The sequence below is a fragment of the Helianthus annuus genome, chromosome 9 (genome assembly GCF_002127325.2).
Source record: "Helianthus annuus cultivar XRQ/B chromosome 9, HanXRQr2.0-SUNRISE, whole genome shotgun sequence".
In the NCBI taxonomy this organism is placed as follows: domain Eukaryota; kingdom Viridiplantae; phylum Streptophyta; class Magnoliopsida; order Asterales; family Asteraceae; genus Helianthus; species Helianthus annuus.
In genome coordinates this window covers 4,215,678-4,236,075 of record NC_035441.2, presented here as the reverse complement: position 1 = coordinate 4,236,075, position 20,398 = coordinate 4,215,678, and the positions used below count along the sequence as shown (strand labels likewise).

Here is a 20,398-nt window from a genome sequence, read left to right as displayed (position 1 = left end):
AATAGAGATGCCAATACTTACGGCGCCCGACCCGGTTTGACCCGTTTTAGGAGCCGCGGGACAGAAATCCCGTGATATTTATTTATTTGGGTTTAGCAGCGGAATTTTAACATCAGGATCGTTTTAAAGCTAAAAAAAACTTTTCCCGATTATTTTATTTCACAATTCGGGATAAAACCCCGATAATTTACAATACATAAGATTTTACTGATAAATCTTTATTTCAAAACATATTTCTTTATTTTAAACTGAGCCACTATCGTAAGCTTGAAATGCTCCTCGGCACTTTTCCTGAATTACAGTAGATCACCTGAAACATGTTTGAAAAAGTTTTGTTAGCGGGGAAATACTCAGTGAATCATTCTATTTACTGAAAATGACACATTTGTTATAATTCACAGTACTAAGAGTTTTTACATATGTTTATTATCTACCAACTACCCACAGTATTTGTCACTCGACCGGATCTGTGACTGTGGTCATATCACCATTGGCTGCCCCAATGAATGACGTATATCACTTAATTTTAGGTTCGCCCACCTAATGTGATTAAAACAGTAGTAATGTGCACAATACCCCACATACTGGCTGTAATTTGGTGATTACATAAACTTAATCACTGTAATTATAACTTTTGGAAAATAATTTGGAGTATTGTAAAACAGTTGATAAAAAGAAGAATGACTCACAACTGTGAGAAAAGAGTTTATAAAAGGAGAATGACTCACATTGCAGATTTAATACGGACAGAATATGATTTAGCCTTGTTAACCTAATTTCAATAATAATGCACACAAAACCGGGTTAGTGATCAATACAGCAGTCACGATAACTCACGAGATCAAATTCTCACAACGAACGACAAAGTGCAATACTTAAACATTCATCGATTTAACGACGAACGACAAAGTATAACCCTATGTGGGCGGCACTTAAACATCCATTGGATATATTGATCTCGGAAAATGAATCGTAATAGCGATCGAGTGATTACCCTGTTTTGCGGCAGCAATTCGAAAGCAGTGTGTGTGTTTAATTATAGTATAAGTGTGATAACTCGATGTACAGAAAGCGTTTGGCCGTCGTTTCAACTTCCAGATTCAAGTCCCAAGGCCCTCTATTTATACTGAAAATTTGCATCTCCCGCGTATCGCGGAAGAATTCGTGGCACCTCCCGCGTATCGCCTGGGATGTCAATTTAGGGTAGGGTAGGTTTCGTGTCCAGTAGCTTGGGTGAGTTGACAGTTTTGTTTAATTCAATTCAGACAACGAATTCAGAGGATAATATCGATTAGGGTTTAACCCCCCTGAGTTTTAGGGGCCCTGATCATGATTCCGATTGTTTCGAAAATTTTAGGGTTAGTGCAGATTTACTTGGGTGTCTCAATTAGGATTTCCTTATTGAGTAATCATTATTCTAATTACGGATTTTAATGAGAGTTGTTACAAAGAGTGCTAACAAAGTTAGACCCATAAAGTTTGACAGCCAGGGAACTCTTACGGGTCGTAACTATAGAGATGCCAATACTTACGACCCATAAAGTTCCCCTGTTGACAAATACTGCTAACAGAAACCCTAGATGGCTTATTTCAGCAAAACCGACTCATCAGATTACGTGGAAAATCACATATTATAGATAAAAACATGATAGACAACCTTTGATTAAGTGCTGGTAGTTGGAATCGAATTTTGGAAGAGGGTTTTATGCTTGGTTCAGTTGAATGTGTGTGAAATAGGGTGCAAAGTGGTGCTGAAAGAAAACCCTTCACTTATGTGAAGGCTTTCTCTATTATTTTTCTCTTTTGTTTTTATAGGTCATAAATTGTCAAGTAACCTGTTGTAAATCCCATTACTTTTTTTTATTTTTTTTGAAATCTCATTATATTGGTTAAGGTCTGCAATCCATCATCCCCACATTTATATTTGACGACCCATGTTTTTTAAAAATCTAAAATGTTGCTGGCCTATTTCCTGACACATTTGACGCTTTTCGATTCTCAACTTTGGAACTAATGGATAAAGGTTAATATAACATTTCACGCAAAAAATAAATAAAATAAACTAAAACTGTACAATGCCCTTCTTTAATGTCTTTGGCTAGACGTAGCCACGCTTTTAGTCAGTTCGTATATGTCGGGTTTTCCAGTTCCATCACATCATTGTTTACTTTTTGGAACCCTTCATAAAATAACTTCAAACGATGCCCGTTCACCTTGAATGTTTTCCCTGTTTTCTCACTTGTAATTTCTACTGAACCAAAGGGAAAAACATTAGTAACAACAAACAGCCCGACCCATCTGGACCGTAATTTTCCAGGAAACAACTTAAGTTTAGACGAGAATAACAAAACCTTTTGACCTACAGTGAACGTTTTTCGTGTGTTTGCCCTATCATGAAATGCTTTGGTTTTGTCTTTGTAAATTCGGGAGTTTTCATAAGCATCGTTACGAATTTCCTCTAACTCTTGAAGTTGCAACTTACGATGAACTCCTGCTTCGTCCATCTTCATGTTGAATTGTTTGACGGCCCAAAATGCTATGTGCTCTAATTCAACAGGAAGATGACAAGCTTTTCCAAATACAAGGCGATAGGGTGACATACCTATTGGTGTTTTGTAAGCAGTGCGGTATGCCCACAGTGCATCTTCTAATCGTAGACTCCAATCCTTTCGGTTTGGATTCACTGTCTTTTCTAGGATTGATTTGATTTCTCGATTTGATACCTCCTCTTGTCGATTTGTTTGTGGATGGTAAACTGTAGATGTGCAACCCCATATTTCTTGAAAAGGGCTTCAATTGTTCGGTTACGAAAATGTGTTCCTCTATCACTGATAAATGCTTCTGGCATTCCGAATCTGCTAAAAATGTTAGATTTGATAAAATCTGCAACAAATCTAGCATCGTTAGTTTTCGTGGCCATTGCTTCTACCCATTTAGAAACGTAATCCACTGCCAAAAGTATGTAAGTGTTACCAAATGAAGATGGGAAGGGGCCCATGAAGTCCATGCCCCACACATCAAAAATTTCACACACCAAGATGGGCGTGAGAGGCATTTGATCTTTTGATCTTAAATTCCCAGTCTTTTGACACTTTTCACAAGATTTGAAAAACATATATGCATCCAAAAATACACTAGGCCAATAAAAACTAGATTCAAGTACTTTATATGCTGTACGTCTTGGACCAAAATGTCCTCCACAAGCTTGTGTGTGGCAAAAATCTAAAATAGAAGGTACCTCGCTCATGTCGACGCATCTTCTGATTACCTGATCAGCACCATATTTCCAAAGGAATGGCTCATCCCAAACATAATATTTCAACTCCTTCTTGATTTTTTCCTTTTGAGCACGAGACAAATCGAAGGGAAAAGAGCCCGTGATCAGGTAATTGACGATGTCAGCATACCATGGTGTGGCCACATGAGCATCAAACAAATTCTCATCGGGAAATGAGTCATTCAAAGGCATTGGCTCCTCATTGTTGATGATCCTACTTAGGTGATCGGCTACAAGATTCTGTTTTCCACTTTTGTCTCTGTTTTCCAAATCGAATTCTTGGAGTAAAAGTACCCATCGAATGAGTCTCGATTTCGCATCCTTCTTTGTCATGAGATATCTTATAGCTGCATGATCAGAATAAACAATTAATTTAGTACTCAATAAGTATTGTCTAAACTTTTCCAAAGCGAAGACAATAGCTAAAAACCCTTTTTGGTAGTCGAGTAATTGCGTTGAGCTGGGTCAAGGATCTTCGAGGCATAGTAGATCACATGTGGCACTTTGTCTTTCCTTTGACCTAACACTTCTCCTACTGCATGATTTCTTGCATCACACATGACTTCAAATGGTAGGCTCCAATCTGGTGGTTGGATTATAGGTGCGGTAATCAACAAATTCTTCAGAGTGTCAAAGGCTTGCTTGCATTCTTCAGAGAACACGAACTCGACATCTTTTTGCAAAAGTTCACACATCGGTCGACTTATCTTGGAAAAATCTTTGATAAACCTTCGGTAGAACCCTGCATGGCCAAGAAAAGAGCGTACCTCACGGACACTATTAGGGTAAGGTAGAGACTTAATTATATCAATTTTTGTCTTTGTCTACCTCAAGACGTTTTGAAGAAACAACGTGACCTAAAATGATGCCTTGATCAACCATACAATGACATTTTTCATAGTTAAAAAAAGGTTTGTTTCAATGCATCTTTCTAGAATTTTGTCAGATTTCTTGCAATCATTAAAGGAATTACCATAAACCGTAAAATCATCCATGAAAACTTCAATTATTTCCTCAACATAATCTGAAAATATGCTTACCATGCACCTTTGAAAGGTGGCAGGTGCATTGCAAAGACCGAATGGCATACGCCGGTACGCAAATGTGCCAAGAGGGCACGTGAATGTAGTCTTCTCTTGGTGTCCCGGTGCAATGGGTATTTGGTGGAAGCCAGAATATCCGTCTAAGCAATAGTAATGAGTCTTACCTGCTAATCTTTCTAGCATTTGATCAATGAATGGTAAGGGGAAGTGATCTTTTCGGGTGGAAGCATTCAACTTCCTGTAGTCAATACATACCCTCCACCCATTTTGAACACGAGTGGGGATCAGTTCACCTTGATCATTTTGAGTAACAGTAATACCCGTCTTTTTGGGCACAACTTGAACCAGACTTACCCATTTGCTGTCAGAGATTGGGTAAATCATACCTGCATCGAGTAATTTCAGAATTTCCTTCTTCACAACTTCCATCATGGGAGGGTTCAATCTTCGTTGAGCTTCACGTATAGGCTTGTAATCATCCTCCATGAGGATCTTATGCATACAGAGTGATGGACTCAATCCTTTAATGTCAGCAATGGTCCACCCAATTGCTTCCTTATATTGCTTGAGCATGTTGACGAGTTCATCCTCTTGATCCTTTGACAGTTTGTTGGATATCATTACTGGAAACGTGTCATCATCCCCAAGATATGCATACTTGAGATGGTCAGGGAAGGTTTTCAACTCTAGCTCAGGTGCTTGCATGATAGATGGTATGAGTTTTTGATTAGTAACTGGTATCTGGAGCTTCTGTATTTCATGATTGGTTGGTGTATCCATGAGTGATACCAACTCTATCAGTTCATCCTTAATTTGGAACTTCTCAGCGAGTTCTTTTGTTGATTCTTTGTCGAGACTTTTGTTTAAAACTAGTGCTAGAGAATTGCGGTTAGATAATTCGAAATAATCACCGGTTAAAGGATCGATTACATCTAACCAGTTCACAGATGAGAAATCGCTTGGATATCGCATCGCATCATAAATGTTGAAATTTATGATCTCACCATCAAATTCCATGGTAAGGGTGCCGCTATAAACGTCAATCTTTGTTTTAGTGATTTTCAGGAATGGCCTTCCTAACAAAATGGAACTTGAGTCCGAAGTGTCGCCATCCTCCATGTCCAAGACATAGAAGTCAACAGGAAACACTAGTTCATTCACTTGTACTAACACATCCTCTAATACACCTTTTGGGTGGACCGTGGATTTGTCAGCCAATTGAATTACTACTCCTGTCCTTTTTAATGGTCCTACGTTAAGGGTTTTAAAAATGGAATATGGTAGGACATTAATGGATGCTCCAAGGTCAAGCATAGCTCGTGGTATGCTAAGATTCCCCAGTTTACAAGGAACAGTGAAAACACCGGGATCCTTGCACTTTGGTGGAAGTCTCTTTTGTAAGACAGCAGAAACATTCTCATTGACCTTGACGGTTTCATTCCCTTTAAGCTTTTTCTTTGAAGTGCAAATTTCTTTTAAGACCTTAGCATATCGAGGGACTTGTTTGATTGCATCAAGGAGGGGAATATTTACTTCTACTTTTCGAAAAGTTTCCATGATTTCTTGATCTTCTCTCTCTTTCTTTGTGCTTTGAAATCTTGATAGGAATGGAGGAGGGGTAGTAAATTTTGGTTTTGCTTTGCTTGGTTTGGAGGTGTTTTTCCTTTCTTCAGTCTTCCTTTCAACAGTGACCTCTTGCTCTTGTTCTTGCAATTCTGGGCCATCGTATTTCCTTCCACTTCTCAAGGTAATGGCACAAGCATTGTGCTTGGGATTTGTCTCTGTCTGTATGGGTATCTTTCCTTGAGATTCGAGTTTGCTCACTGAGGTGGCCAGGTGAGTCACCTGCTGCTCCAGATTCTTGATGCTGGCCTTTGTTTCTTGCTAGAATGTTTGAGTGCTGGTAGCCAAATTCTTCACGATATCCTCCAAAGACACTCCAAAGTTGCTTGGTTGTTGTGCTAATGGTTGTTGTTGTTGACGATGTTGGAAATTTTGTTGGTTTGGAAATGGTGGGCGTGGTTGATATTGAGGTGGTCTTTGTTGGTATCCGAAGTTGGGAGGGTGTCCTCAGTTTTGATTTCCTCGTGGTTGGTCGTACTGTCTTGTGTTTTGTCCTGGGTATCCGCCAATTGCTTTTGCTTCTTCAGTATATTCTTGCAGCATTGAGCATATATCAGTGGAATGTCCCGTTTGTTGGCATATTCCATAAGCTCGAAGGGTTGCTTCAGTTCCTTTGTCTTTCGTAAGCATCATAACTTCCTTTGTTAGCTCAGCGAGTTGAGTCTCAATGTGAGGGGTGCTCACTTCTTTCACTTCATGTGGTATATCTATATACCATTCTTCTTCGTGTGCTGAGTGTTTGGTGTCTTCTGCTATTGAATTGATTAGGGATCTGATTTGAGTTGGAGTCTTATCGATTAGAGATCCTACACTAGAGGCATTTAGCAGACGTCTCTCTATTGGCGATAATCCTTCACAGAAGTATTGAAGTAATTGATGCTCTGAGATACCATGTTGAGGGCGTCTGGCGCACAGCTTCGTGAACCTTTCCCAGTAAGCATGTAGAGGCTCTCTTTTTGCTTGTTTGATTCCTATGATTTCTCTACGAAGAATTGACGCTTTTACTTCAGGGAAGTATTTGTCAAGGAATAACCTTGCAAGATCATTCCAGGTTGTCACAGACCCTGGGGGTAAGTAGTACAACCATTCTTTGGTTGAATCTTGCAAAGCGAAGGGGAATGCCCTAAGTTTTATTTGATCTTCTGTGACATTGTGTGGTTTCATTCCAGAATAAATAACGTGGAATTCTTTGAGAAATTTGTGTGGATCTTCATTTTCTAGGCCTCGAAAAGTTGGTAATAAATGGATAAGGCCTGATTTTAGCTCAAAATTCTCCATATCAAGAAAACTGATACAAAGGGGTTGTTGGGTTACATCATGGGTCGCCCATTGTCGAAAGGTTCGTTCGTTTTGGTTTGTGAGCACCATTGGGTTTTGGGTGGAATGTGATGAAGACGAGTTAGGTGTTTTGGGGGTAGAAGATGATTCGGTTTCGGAATCGCTTGACAAGGAAATGCTTTCCCAAATGTCAATAACCGGTGGTGATTGGTTAGAGCTTGAAGGATTTGCTAGCTTCGTGGTTTACCAGTTCTTAAGGATCTTGGCATAAAAAGTTAAATTTTTTCCGCAACTCCCCGGAAACGGCGCCAATTTGATAGGTGTCAAATCCAGCAAATAAATTTATATTTGTGAACTTACTACGTTAGACACTAATATGGATAGTATGAGTGGAAGTAAGGTTCGTGTCCAAAGGGAATGCGGATTAACAGTCTTATAGCCAAGGACGATTTAGAACGGGTATTCGTAACAGGAGGGGGATGATTAATTAACTAAAAATTAAGTAAGTGCAAACTAGTTAGCAGTAACATAAATAATTGAACAACATAAATAATTGACGATGGATTAAGAAATAAAGCGATAAATGTAAAGAAATTAGATTTAGTAAAATAGTTTCAACACATATGATGTTTCGTATTTTAATTCGATTTATGATCATTAATAATTATGGTGCAATGATTCTTTTTATTAAATGGTTTGTATCAATACTAAACGTCACGCCGTTCGGACGTTCCCTCCATCTGTGTCTAACCAATCGCAGTTCGTTGATTAGAGCCAACTCGCTACTTTAAGCTCACGCCATTCGGATCTTAATGTGCGAGTTGCATGTGATGAAACTATTAGTTATGATTTACTATTCACGTTGTTCGGAATACTAAAACACATTGTATAATTTCTTTAACGAAATTGAATTCATAGACAAACACAAAACCGTTAATGGTTCCTCTGGTATCAAGATTAAATTATAGACACACTTTTATCTTGAAGAACGTCATTAGTGTATTAACAAAATGATCAAGTTCATTAACAAACTAATTTGAATCATTGACAAAGTCTTAGATTTAAAGTTCGAGAAATTATACAAACGAAACCGTTCAACAATAAAATCCCATAATTATTTCACAATATTCAAATCAAAGGTACAAAACAGAGCCTAAGCGTTGAAACTAATATTTAATTAGCCTAACATACTAATTAACATAACAAACATAATGAAAGTAAACTTACAAAGTTGAGTCATAAGACTCGTACGTCGTTCGGGAAGTATTTTGGAACTCCCGAGGTGTGTTAGAACATCCTCAAGACTCTTAGGACATCCCTAATGACTTATTAAGTGAAAAGGGGCAGAAAATTAAGAAAAGAAATGAAGAGATCGTGTGCTTTTTGCTGAAATCCCCGGGGCTGCTATTTATAGGCAAACATCTGGGATCCTTTACGGGTCGTAAGTATTTTTACAAGCCATAAAGGTTGCTTTTTTAGAGATCTTGACTTTTTTCTGGATTTTATGGGGATTTGCCTGCCACCGACAACCTTTATGGGTCGTAAGTATTAATTATGCCCCGTAAAGGTTATTTTATTCAGATTTCGTCATCCTGAGCCTGGGTTTTTCGGGAGTTGTTGGCGCCGACAAAGACTTTTTTGTCCACCGACAAACTTTTATGGGTCGTAAGTTTTCTTTATGACCCGTAAGGATCTAGTCTATGCTCCATAGGTGTCAGGCCTACTCTGATTCTTGTGTCGATTCATTGTCTGGCTGTCTTTATGGGCTGTAAGTGTTGTTTACAACCCATAAGGTTTGTCAGGATCTTTTAATTCTTTTTATTTTCTTGTCTTGTCTTGGCTTTTGACCCGTACTCTTTTCTTCTTCGTTTTTCTTTTGTTCACTTAACATTTCTTTTTCGGACCTTGTTACTTCATTCCCTTATCGGACCTCGTTGCTTCATCCCTTTATCGGACCTGGTGCTTCATTCCAGTTTTGTTTGGATTCTGAATTGTGCATGTTTTCTCGACATTTTTCGTTTGTTTGGACCAATTCATCGTTCAAACCTACAAATCCATGTTAAGAATAATTAAGTATCAAACCGAATGGATTTGTTATAAAAATTGTATTAGTTGAGGAAAATTGATATAAATAATGTGTATAATTTTGCACACATCAACTAATTTCACAAGTCCTGTGTGATAATGAAAAAATAATAAACAACACAATCCAGAAAGGCCAAAAAAACCATGAAATAATTTTAATATGATCAAATTTGTAGTAGCTTCTTCACAAGTTCGTACATTTTTTTCTCTTTAACAGTTTTCAAGTTATCCCCATGATTTTCTATTGGAAATTAACCATGATGTCCATATTACATAAACAATAACTCCTATATGAAATTAACCCTTATGTTTATATAATTTTTTATGACGCTAAATAGATCACACACAAAAACTGTTTCATAAATTTATTAAATTTTATACAACCATGACATTTTTTTCTTGACACACATTTAAATATCATAAAATAAGCGTGTGTCATTAATCGCATGTCAAAATAGATCTTATTTTTTTATGACGCTAAAACGATGACACACAAAAAAATGTGTCATAAATATAGTGAATTTACCTTTCAAAAAAAATATATTGAATTTAGTAAAAGCATGACATTTTTTTTCTTGACAGCCACTTTTGCATGTCATAAATGAGCGTGTGTCATTATTTGAGTGTCAAAATAAATCTTGTTTTTGTTATGACGCTAAAAACATGACACACAAAAAAGAATGTCATGGATTTATTAAATTTTGTAAACCATGACATTTTTTCTTGACATACGCTTTTGAATGTCATAAAATATGTGCGTGTCATTGTTCGCGTGTCAAGAGGAGTGTATTTCCTAGTAGTGACAACTCGTGTAATTCTCTCTCTCTCTCTCTCTCTCTAAAAACTCATTTAAATAAGAAAACTAAAAAACCTAAAAAAACACCAGTTTTTTTTTTTTATTTCTACAAACTTTTGCTGTTTTTAATGTATAAAAAACTTTTTTTTCAAAAAAAAAGTCATTAATACGAAAAAACCTAACACCCCCCACCCCCAACTAATAAAAAAGGCTAAAAAACACCAGTTTTTTTTTTTTTATTTCTACAAACTTTTGTTGTTTTTAATGTATAATAAGACTATTTAAAAAAACAAAATCAGTTCTACACATATGTATTAATACGAAAAAACCTAAACCCCTTCACTGCCAAAAAACCTAATTGCATGTGCAACATATACATATAATGCAATATATTTAAGAATATAATTTTAGAACACATTATTTATTTTTCTATTCGTGTTATAAGATACATACTTATTTTACAAACTAACACGTACACACATAAAAATAAGCTACACTTATATACATATTAACACGTCATATTTCAAAAGCACGTACATTGTAAACTAAAACAACTAACATAACTTATGATAATTAGGTAACAACATTTTCAAATGGGGTAAACTTAAAATAGATTAAATTTAATTGGCACGTTGAATTGTTAATGAACTATGTTGGTAATCACAATAACTTGTTAAGATATATGAGTCGCTAGGTGTCCATGGGTAAGCTCAAACAAAAAGAAATATTACGCTCGTTTGTGGACTATTTAACTTCCTTTTCATATGTGAACTTCTTTGCCTGTGTGGGTAAGCTCAAACAAAAACGAAGATTCCAGAGACCACCTTAACACTGCATCTTTGTTTCCTAGGTGATTTACGGTGTATAAACAGCAAAACTAGGTGTGTAAATAACCCTAGACTCAAGAACTACAGATGATCGGCTCGGTTAAAAACTCAACTGATCCGAGTCTTAACGAGCGCGAGCTCGAGCCTGAAATAGAGCTGGTTTTGTTATCGAGCCCGAACTCGAACCTGAAATACAAAGCTCGTTTAGACTCGCGAGCCTAAACGAACATACAAAATTTTAGTTTTTTTTTCAACTATATAATAATGATGATAACAGTAATGAGCCGAGCTCAAGCCGAGCTTTGGCTCGTTTAAGTAAGCTCTAGCCGAACTTTAAGTTTGTTTAAGGTTGTTCTCAAAATAGTTCGAACCGAACTCAAGCTTAAAGAATTAGGCTCGAACCGAGCCGAGCTCGAGCTTCATAAAAACATAACGAGCTGAGCTCGAGCCTAATCGTGCTCAAGCTCAGCCCGGCTCGTTTACACCCCTCACAAAACAAAGTAGTATTTTTATTTCGGAGACCAGTACCTGTTTGATCAGTTCTGTTTAAACATAATGGAAAACATGAATAACATACCTGTTACAGCAGACAGGCCGGTAGAGAATCCAGTCAGAGATGCAGCCATAGAGTTCGACATAATTGTCAGGATGATCTGATCTAGTTCCTCCTTAGGGTGTAAGGTGATGATGGTCAAGAACCGAAAGTACGGTTGATTTCGGTTATGGGGAGAGAGACGAAAATTGATGTTATGAGGGTTTTTGATTGTGTAATTTGTGTAACCCTTAAACTCTCTAATAATCCCCTTATTTATACACCCAAGAGGAAACCTAATTAGTTAATAAGGGTAATATGGTCCATCAACAATTACCAACTAATTATTAATAGGTTATTAATATATTTTGATATAATATAATATAAATGATTATAAAGGCTACAAGATTAAATATTACATTAATAATATATTTAATCTCACATTCTTCCACTTAGCCGAGTAATAATTTATCATGTGTATTAGGTAAGCCTGGCCAGGAGTTAACACTCATTTTAGCTTTAAACCAAGAACTATAGCAGAGAAATACAGCCGTTGAATCATTATTCGACTCAGGACCCCCATTAGTCATACTATAGCCTCAATTTAAAACCTAATAGTTACGATCAAAATATGTATAAGCCCTTTAGCGTCTGATTTGTATTTATATTTGTCTATATGTCATTACATCGGCAGAACATATGTTAGAGACATACAAAATCAAACTGAGGAAATTTTATTAATTAAAACATAAGCCAGTACAATATGCTATTAAATAAGGTCTTTAGTAAGTCCCATATTCGATACATGTTCTTCGAAAACTTTAGGTGGGAGACCTTTAGTCATCGGATCCGCAAGCATATCTTTAGTACTAATATACTCAATACAAAGATTATTTTCCTCAACTCGTTCACGTACGAACAAATATTTTGTATCGAGATATAAACCAGCTCCAGTCGAACTGTTACTGTTCGAGAAACTAACGACAGCTGAGTTATCACAGTAAAGCTTCAATGGTCTAGAAATGGAATTAACGATTTTGAGTCCAGTGATCAGATTTCTAAGCAACATTCCATGACAGGTTGCGTTGTAAACAGCGATGTATTCTGCCATCATTGTGGAAGTTGTAGTTAACTGTTGTTTATGACTCTTCCATGAGATAGGTCCGCCTGCTAACATAAAGATGTAGCCCGAAGTGGATTTCTTGGCATCTTTGCATTTGGCAAAGTCAGAATCAGAATAACCTACCACTTCTAAATGATCACTTCTTCTATAAGTCAGTTTATAGTCTTTCGTCCCTTGCAGATATCTGAGGACCTTCTTAGCTGCTTTCCAGTGATCTAGGCCAGGATTAGTCTGATAACGGCCTAGCATTCCAGCAATATAAGCGATATCTGGGCGAGTACAGACTTGAGCATACATCAGGCTCCCGACTACTGACGCGTAAGGTATCTGGCTCATTTGCTCCTTTTCAACCTCTGTTGTCGGACACTGGAATGAACCGAAAACATCTCCCTTAACTACTGGAGCGACGGAGGGTTTGCACTGTTGCATGTTGTAACGTGTAAGGACGCGATCTATGTAAGTCTTTTGAGACAATCCTAAGATCCCTTTGTGTCTATCTCGGTGAATTTCGATGCCAATGACGTAAGAAGCATCTCCGAGATCCTTCATGTCGAAGTTATGCGAGAGTAACCGCTTCGACTCATGCAACATGTCTAAACTATTACTTGCCAATAGAATATCATCTACGTAAAGGACAAGTATAGTAAAGTTACTCCCACTCATCTTGAGGTAGGTGCATTGATCTACTTGATTCTTCATAAAACCTTGCCTCTTCATGACTTCATCAAACTTGAGATACCGTTGACGTGATGCTTGTTTTAACCCGTAAATGGATTTCTTCAACTTACAGACTAGATGCTCCTGACCTTCAGGTTTAAAGCCTTCAGGTTGTTTCATGTAAACATCTTCGTCTAAGTCTACGTTAAGGAAATCAGTTTTGACGTCCATCTGATGTAGCTCTAAATCAAAATGAGCTACTAGGGCCATAACGATCCTTAATGAATCTTTACGAGAGACAGGTGAGAACGTCTCTTGATAATCAATTCCCTCTTTCTGAGTGTAGCCCTTTGCAACAATCTCGCTTTATAGCGTTCAACGTTCCCATTCGGATCCAGTTTTGTTTTGAACACCCATTTACAACCTACAGGTTTGACACCGTTGGGTAATTCTACCAAATCCCAAACGTCATTTTTCTTCATGGATTCAAGCTCATCAATCATTGCTTTGTTCCATTCAGAAGACTGATCACTGCTAATGGCTTCATTATAAGAGATAGGATGATTGAGCTTTCCAGCATCCATTTCGGTCAGGTAGGTAACGTAATCATCCCAATTAGTAGCCCGTCTCTGCCTAGATGACCTCCTGAGTTGATTTTCGGGTTCAGCGTTGTCTTGGTTTTGAGCGTTTGATGTGCCTTCGTTATGAGGTATAATGGGTTTTGGTAGTGGAGATGGAGTTTGTGCAGTGGCTTCAGGTGCAGTTGCATGGGGTACAAGAGGAGTAAACGGAGTAATGGTAAGCGACGAGTCTCTCCCCCCCGCGTCTTGTACTTCTTGCAATTCTTCGTAAGGGTTGGTACTGCTCCCACTGACTTTGAAATCCTCCTGGAACGCAGCACGCTTGGTTTCAACAATACGGGTGACATGGGAAGGACAATAGAAACGATAACCCTTTGAATGATCAGGATACCCGATAAAGAAGCAGGTAACTGTTTTAGGGTCAAGTTTCCTTAGGAAAGGATTATAGAGTTTTGCTTCAGCAATGCAGCCCCATACTTTCATATATTTAAGACTCGGTTTCCTTCCTGTCCAAAGTTCATAAGGAGTTTTAGGGAAAGACTTAGAAGGAACTCTATTGAGTATATGAACAACTACTTTTAACGCTTCTGTCCAGAGGAATAATGGTAAATTAGTGTTGGCTAACATACAGCGCACCATGTTCATAAGGGTACGATTTCTTCGTTCAGTGACACCATTCTGCTGAGGTGTACCAGGCATGGTGTATTGGTTCACAATCCCCTGGCCCTTACAAAACTCATAAAATGGACCAGGAGCTTGACCCACATCAGTATGTCTTCCATAATATTCACCGCCTCTGTCTGATCTCACAACTTTAATCTGACGATCTAATTGCTTTTCAACTTCAGCTTTATAATCTTTAAAAGTTGTAAGAGATTCAGACTTTTCCTTTATAAGATACAAGTACATGTAATGAGAATAATCATCAATGAAAGTGATAAATGAAGTATGTCCTGTGATGCCAGCGATTTGATAGGGACCACTAATGTCAGTGTGAATGAGTTCTAATAAATTAGAGCTCCTAGTGGCACCTTTCTTATTCGCTGATGTCATTTTGCCTTTAAGACATTTGACACATGTTCCAAAATCAGTGAAATCGAGAGGAGGTAAGACTTCATCCTTTATGAGATGATTTAATCGTTCTCTTGAGATGTGGCCTAAACGTTGATGCCACAGATGAAGTCTCTAAGTCTCGAATTTGTTTCTTTTCCATCTTTCTGAGTGATTCATTTATATTATATGACAACAAAGATTTGGAAAAATTATCAACTAGTTCTAATATATAAAGACCACCATCCAGAATGCCAGTACCATAAACAACGGAATCTTAGAGAATAGAGAGTTTGCGATGACCATGAGAAACGACAAAACCGTCCATGTCTAACTTTGGTCCTGATACAAGGTTCCGAGTTACCTTAGGAACATATAAGGTATCATAAAGTTTAATACATAAACCAGTTTTCAAAAATAATTGTAATGTTCCTATGGCCTTCACTTCTAACTCCCGATCATCCCCAACTTTAAGTGTTCTTTGGTTTCTTCCCAGCTTCCGGATTGTAAGGAAACCCCGAAGTGAATTGGTAACATGAACCATAGAACCAGAATCAAACCACCAAGAATTAGCCGGAACATTTAAATTAAAGGACTCAAGTATCATGAAAAAATCATTACCTTTCTTAGCCAGCCACTCCTTGAAGTCAGGGCATTCCTTTTGCTTATGTCCTGCCTTTTTACAGAACTTGCAATAGGGTTTTCCTAAGGAGCTCTTAGAGCTGGAAGGTGCACTTGTATTAGGATTTGGATTTGGCTTTTGAACCTTAGAAGCATCCTTTCTTTGATAATTGTGCTTCCTCTTCTTTGAGCTGGAGGTGGTGAAGTTTGCAACATCAGTAGTGCGATCCATCTTCATACGCTCTTCCTCCTGCACGCACATAGTGATCAGCTCACTCATCGTCCATTTGTCCTTCTGAGTGTTGTAATTGATCTTGAATGCTTCATAGGACGAAGGAAGCGAAGTGATGATGAAGTGAACAAGAAAACCATCACTGATCTCCATTTCTAGGCCCTTCAGCTTATTGGCCATGTCATGCATCATCATGATGTGCTCGCGAATGCCGCTCCTCCCATCATACTTAGTTGTCACCAGCTTGAGGATAAGAGTGCTAGCGTGTGCTTTTGATGTTCCCTTGAATTGATCCTCCACGGAAGCCAAATAGGTTTTAGCATCTTCAGAATCAGGAATGGCTCCTCTGATTGAGTTATGAATGGACTGCTTCATGAACATGAGAGACATGCGGTTACACCTAGTCCATTTATCATGGACTATCTGCTCAGCAGCAGTACTTGTAGCGGTAAGGTCCGCTGGCTTATTCTCTCTTAAAGCATAATCAAAGTCCAGCAGCCCAAGCGTAAGCATGAGAGCATCCTTCCATGCAGCAAAGTTATCACCAGTCAAAGGTGGAATGCCGCAATTGGGTGCTGATAGTGGAAATAAGATGAGCAAGTTATGATACTAAGAAAGAAGTCCTAATGTGATCTAATGGGCTTGTGATACTAAGGCAGGCATAAATAATGACCATTTTAATTATGAAGCTGTGATAATGTCTATTACTAACATCAAAATAATAGACTTAGTTAAAAATTCTACTTAAACAAAGACAAATCAGCTTTGGCCAGAAGTGTAATCATTCAAGTATGTGTGCAAAGTAATGTGACAAATCAGCTTTGGCCAGAAATGAGACAATCACTTTAGTTATGCACTTGTCAAGCATGCTAAACATAAATGAATTAAATCAGCTTTGGCCAGAATTAAGACATTTCACGTTTGTAATGCATACTCAACATAGCTTTCATAATACTTGAACAATAAATAGATGTATTAAATCAGCTTTGGCCAGAACTAATACATCAGAAGCTCATTCAAGCAAAGCTATTTTGGTTTTGTAAAAATTATCTGATTCTGATTAATTAATTAAGTGTTAACAAAACCAAGTATTTAATAGCAAACCACCTGTTAGCGCGGATCGAACTAACAGCCTAAGGTGATGAGGTCTCGAGTGAGGTCTCGAGTGAGGTCTCGAGTCATGGTCTCGAGTTAGGTCTCGACTGAGTTTTGAGATCTCGATTTAATTATGAGGTCTCGAGTCTCAACCTTAGTCTCGAGTTGTAGCTTTATGGTCTCGAGTCGCAACCTTATGGTCTCGAGTTATGACCTTATGGTCTCGAGTCGCAACCTTGGTCTCGAGTTGTAGCTTTATGGTCTCGAGTCGCAACCTTAAGGTCTCGAGTCGAGACCCTTGTCTCGAGTTGTAAAGATTTGAGAGCCTTTATGATTTTGAGTCGAGACCTTGTGGTCTCGAGTCGAGATCTGATGATCTCGATTCGCAGTCTGATGGTCTCGAATCCCTGTTAACAGCTGTTTTGTGATGATAACTGAAAACTCGAAGTTTTAGGGATTGTGGGATAGTGTTTCCTGTTTTATTGCTGATCTAAATTATCAAAAGATTTCGTAAATAATAACTGATTATCTCTTTAACAGTTTTTGAAAACTTTAATAGATAAAATTAAGATCAAAACAGTAAAAACACCCACTTATCTGAATTATATTCCAAAATTTAGGGAATTTTCGAGTTTTATCTTAGAACATTATGATGAACCCTAAAAAAAATAAAACATGATTCTGGGTTCCGAAATCTAAATTTTATGATCTCAGTTAACAGATTTCGGATATTATTATCCCATTTATGGTTTCGAGTCAAAAAATTATTAAACATATTTTTCCGAAAACAGTGATTTCGGCTCATTAGAACTCGAAAACAGTTTTGATTTTAAAGCTTAAAAAAAACTTCCGTTTTCCAGATTTTTGATCCCAGAATAATGGATACAAAACCAGAACTGATTTATCAACATATGCTCTGATACCACATGTTGGATCAGTTCTGTTTAAACATAATGGAAAACATGAATAACATACCTGTTACAGCAGACAGGCCGGTAGAGAATCCAGTCAGAGATGCAGCCATAGAGTTCGACATAATTGTCAGGATGATCTGGTTCCTCCTTAGGGTGTAAGGTGATGATGGTGAAGAACCGAAAGTAGGGTTGATTTCGGTTATGGGGAGAGAGACGAAAATTGATGTTATGTGGGTTTTTGATTGTGTAATTTGTGTAACCCTTAAACTCTCTAATAATACCCTTATTTATACACCCAAGAGGAAACCTAATTAGTTAATAAGGGTAATATGGTCCATCAACAATTACCAACTAATTATTAATAGGTTATTAATATATTTTGATCTAATATAATATAAATGATTATAAAGGCTACAAGATTAAATATTACATTAATAATATATTTAATCTCACAGTACCAACATTTACCACCAAAAGAACATGTAGGTCTATAAAATGAACCATTGGCGGGGGATGTAAACGTAACAAAAACAAATGAAAATTTAGACACTACTTTTAACGGGAATTCATTGGACAAAGCAAGCAACAACTTCTTGCCTGCTTCAGGAAAGTAAACTATTATCGAATAAGAAATTGTACGGTTCCGTTGGATACTCCATCGGAAATCACTAGTTCGGAAATAAAACCTGAAAAGCATGATCGAGACACTTATCCTGACAAGCTAGATCGCCGTTGAAGATTTCCGACGGAGCCCTGATGGTCGAACTGGTGTATAATTCTTTTAGTTGGTCGTCTTCAAATCTTTTTTTTTTTTTTCAAACATCAAAAACTGTATATAACCAAACAGGAGGTATAACAAGAAAATATTCCAAATTAAGACATAAGTTATGCACCGAAGATATTACAACTTGTGTTATTATTGTATTTAGTTTCTTTCGTATTGTAATTTTCCTAGGCACTTTTGTAATTTATTTTCTATAAACAAATTGATTGATATCATAAGGTACTAAATCCTTTGTGTAGATCCATCATTAAGATTTCATATTGAAGATACATATCCGGGTCCGGACATGATCCTTATGGATGGACCGAACCACATCAAGACGGACATTCTGAAGGTCTCCGTTCCCCATATCGCCGAGGACGGACATCCGTTCAAGTGCGTCTGGACGAATGACGTCATCACAGTTGACCACTATAAATACCCCGTTCAACGTACATTGCCAAGTACGATTTTCTGAACCTTCGTCCTTACTTTCTCTCTCTATTTTCTCTCTCTACCAGTGCCTATCCTCACGCCGTAGGGTGGTCGCAGAGGGGCCCTCTCATCTCTGCGACGAGCCTAACAGTTTGTTGTTTTGCAGGTGGAGGTTCTCTTCTCCTATAAGATCCAATTCCCCCCAGTTTTACAGGCTCCGACCCCAATCCCATTTTTGGATCTTCAATTGGCGCCATCCGATTTCATAGCTCATAATCCTTCACTCTAGTGAATTTCTTGAGCAACGAAATAAACTGATCTATGGCAGCCTTGGGTTCTTTGAATTCGGGATCCATAGCTGCTAGTACACAAACTACAGCTCCAACAAGCATTACCTCTACGGCTTCAGCTCCTTTGAGCTCAGGACCAGGTACAACTCTGCCATTCATTCTGATGCCTACTTCGCAGACGTCAGAATTCGATGTGGAATTTCTTTCCAAAAATGCAAGCCTCTTACGACGCTTAAAAGCTCAGCAAGCTAGAGATGAACAACTCCTCGGTTTACGAACCAGGCTTTTTCATGATGAAACTCCGGTAAGGGCTATGGGTCCTGTAATCTCCCTTCTCCTACTTTCTCCACAATTATTACTTCGGAAGCTTATTACAATTACGTGCAGGTCTCATCCGGACCATCTCCAGCAATCATGATACGCTCTGACCCTCAAATAGAAGTAGTCAATGATCCAGATCTCACAAAGCCGTATCATCCGGTCTCAATGACAGCCAAGTCCAAATTCAGTGCCCGCATCACGCATGCTAAGCTTCCTCCGAAGCTCAAGATGCCAACTACAGTAAAGAAATACGACGGAACCACGGATCCGGATGATCACATGTTTGATTTCGACGGGGCCGCACGTGTTGAGCAATGGCCGATGCCCGCCTGGTGTTTTATGTTTGCACAAACATTAACCGGGGTTGTACGAGTATGGTTTGACGCTTTGAATGAAGGAGAAATCAATGATTTTGAGGAATTCCGAAGGTTGTTCGTTCAGAACTTCAGCCAACAAAGGCACTACTCCAAAGAAATCACCGAAGTACATAACATCCGGAGAAAAGATGGTGAATCTTTGGATAGCTTCATCGACCGATTCAATCGAGAAAGTATGCATATCTGCGGGGTAGTGGATCAACTAAGAATATCCGGATTTTGTCACGGTGTCCGGAATAACGAGTTGGTGGAGAAGTTGCACGAAAATCTCCCGAAGACAATGGAAGTGCTCATGGAGCGAGCCAGAGCCTTCGCTCGTGGAAAAAAACGTATGTAATCCGGCACCGGAGTCAAATCAGAAAATGTCTTCTTGGAAGAAGAATGGTGGGTCCGTATTTGACAAAACTCCATCCGGAAGTAGGGGACGATCTCACCCTTATAGCAGAAACGATCGACCTCAACGAGGAAGAAGTTCTGG

At 38.2% G+C, this 20,398-nt stretch overlaps 1 pseudogene; it reads right to left on the bottom strand.

The window, feature by feature from the left end:
* Nucleotides 1–2,120: 2,120 nt before the first annotated feature.
* LOC110875172 lies at nt 2,121–7,311 on the bottom strand (annotated as a pseudogene).
* Between the last annotated feature and the right edge of the window lie 13,087 nt (nt 7,312–20,398).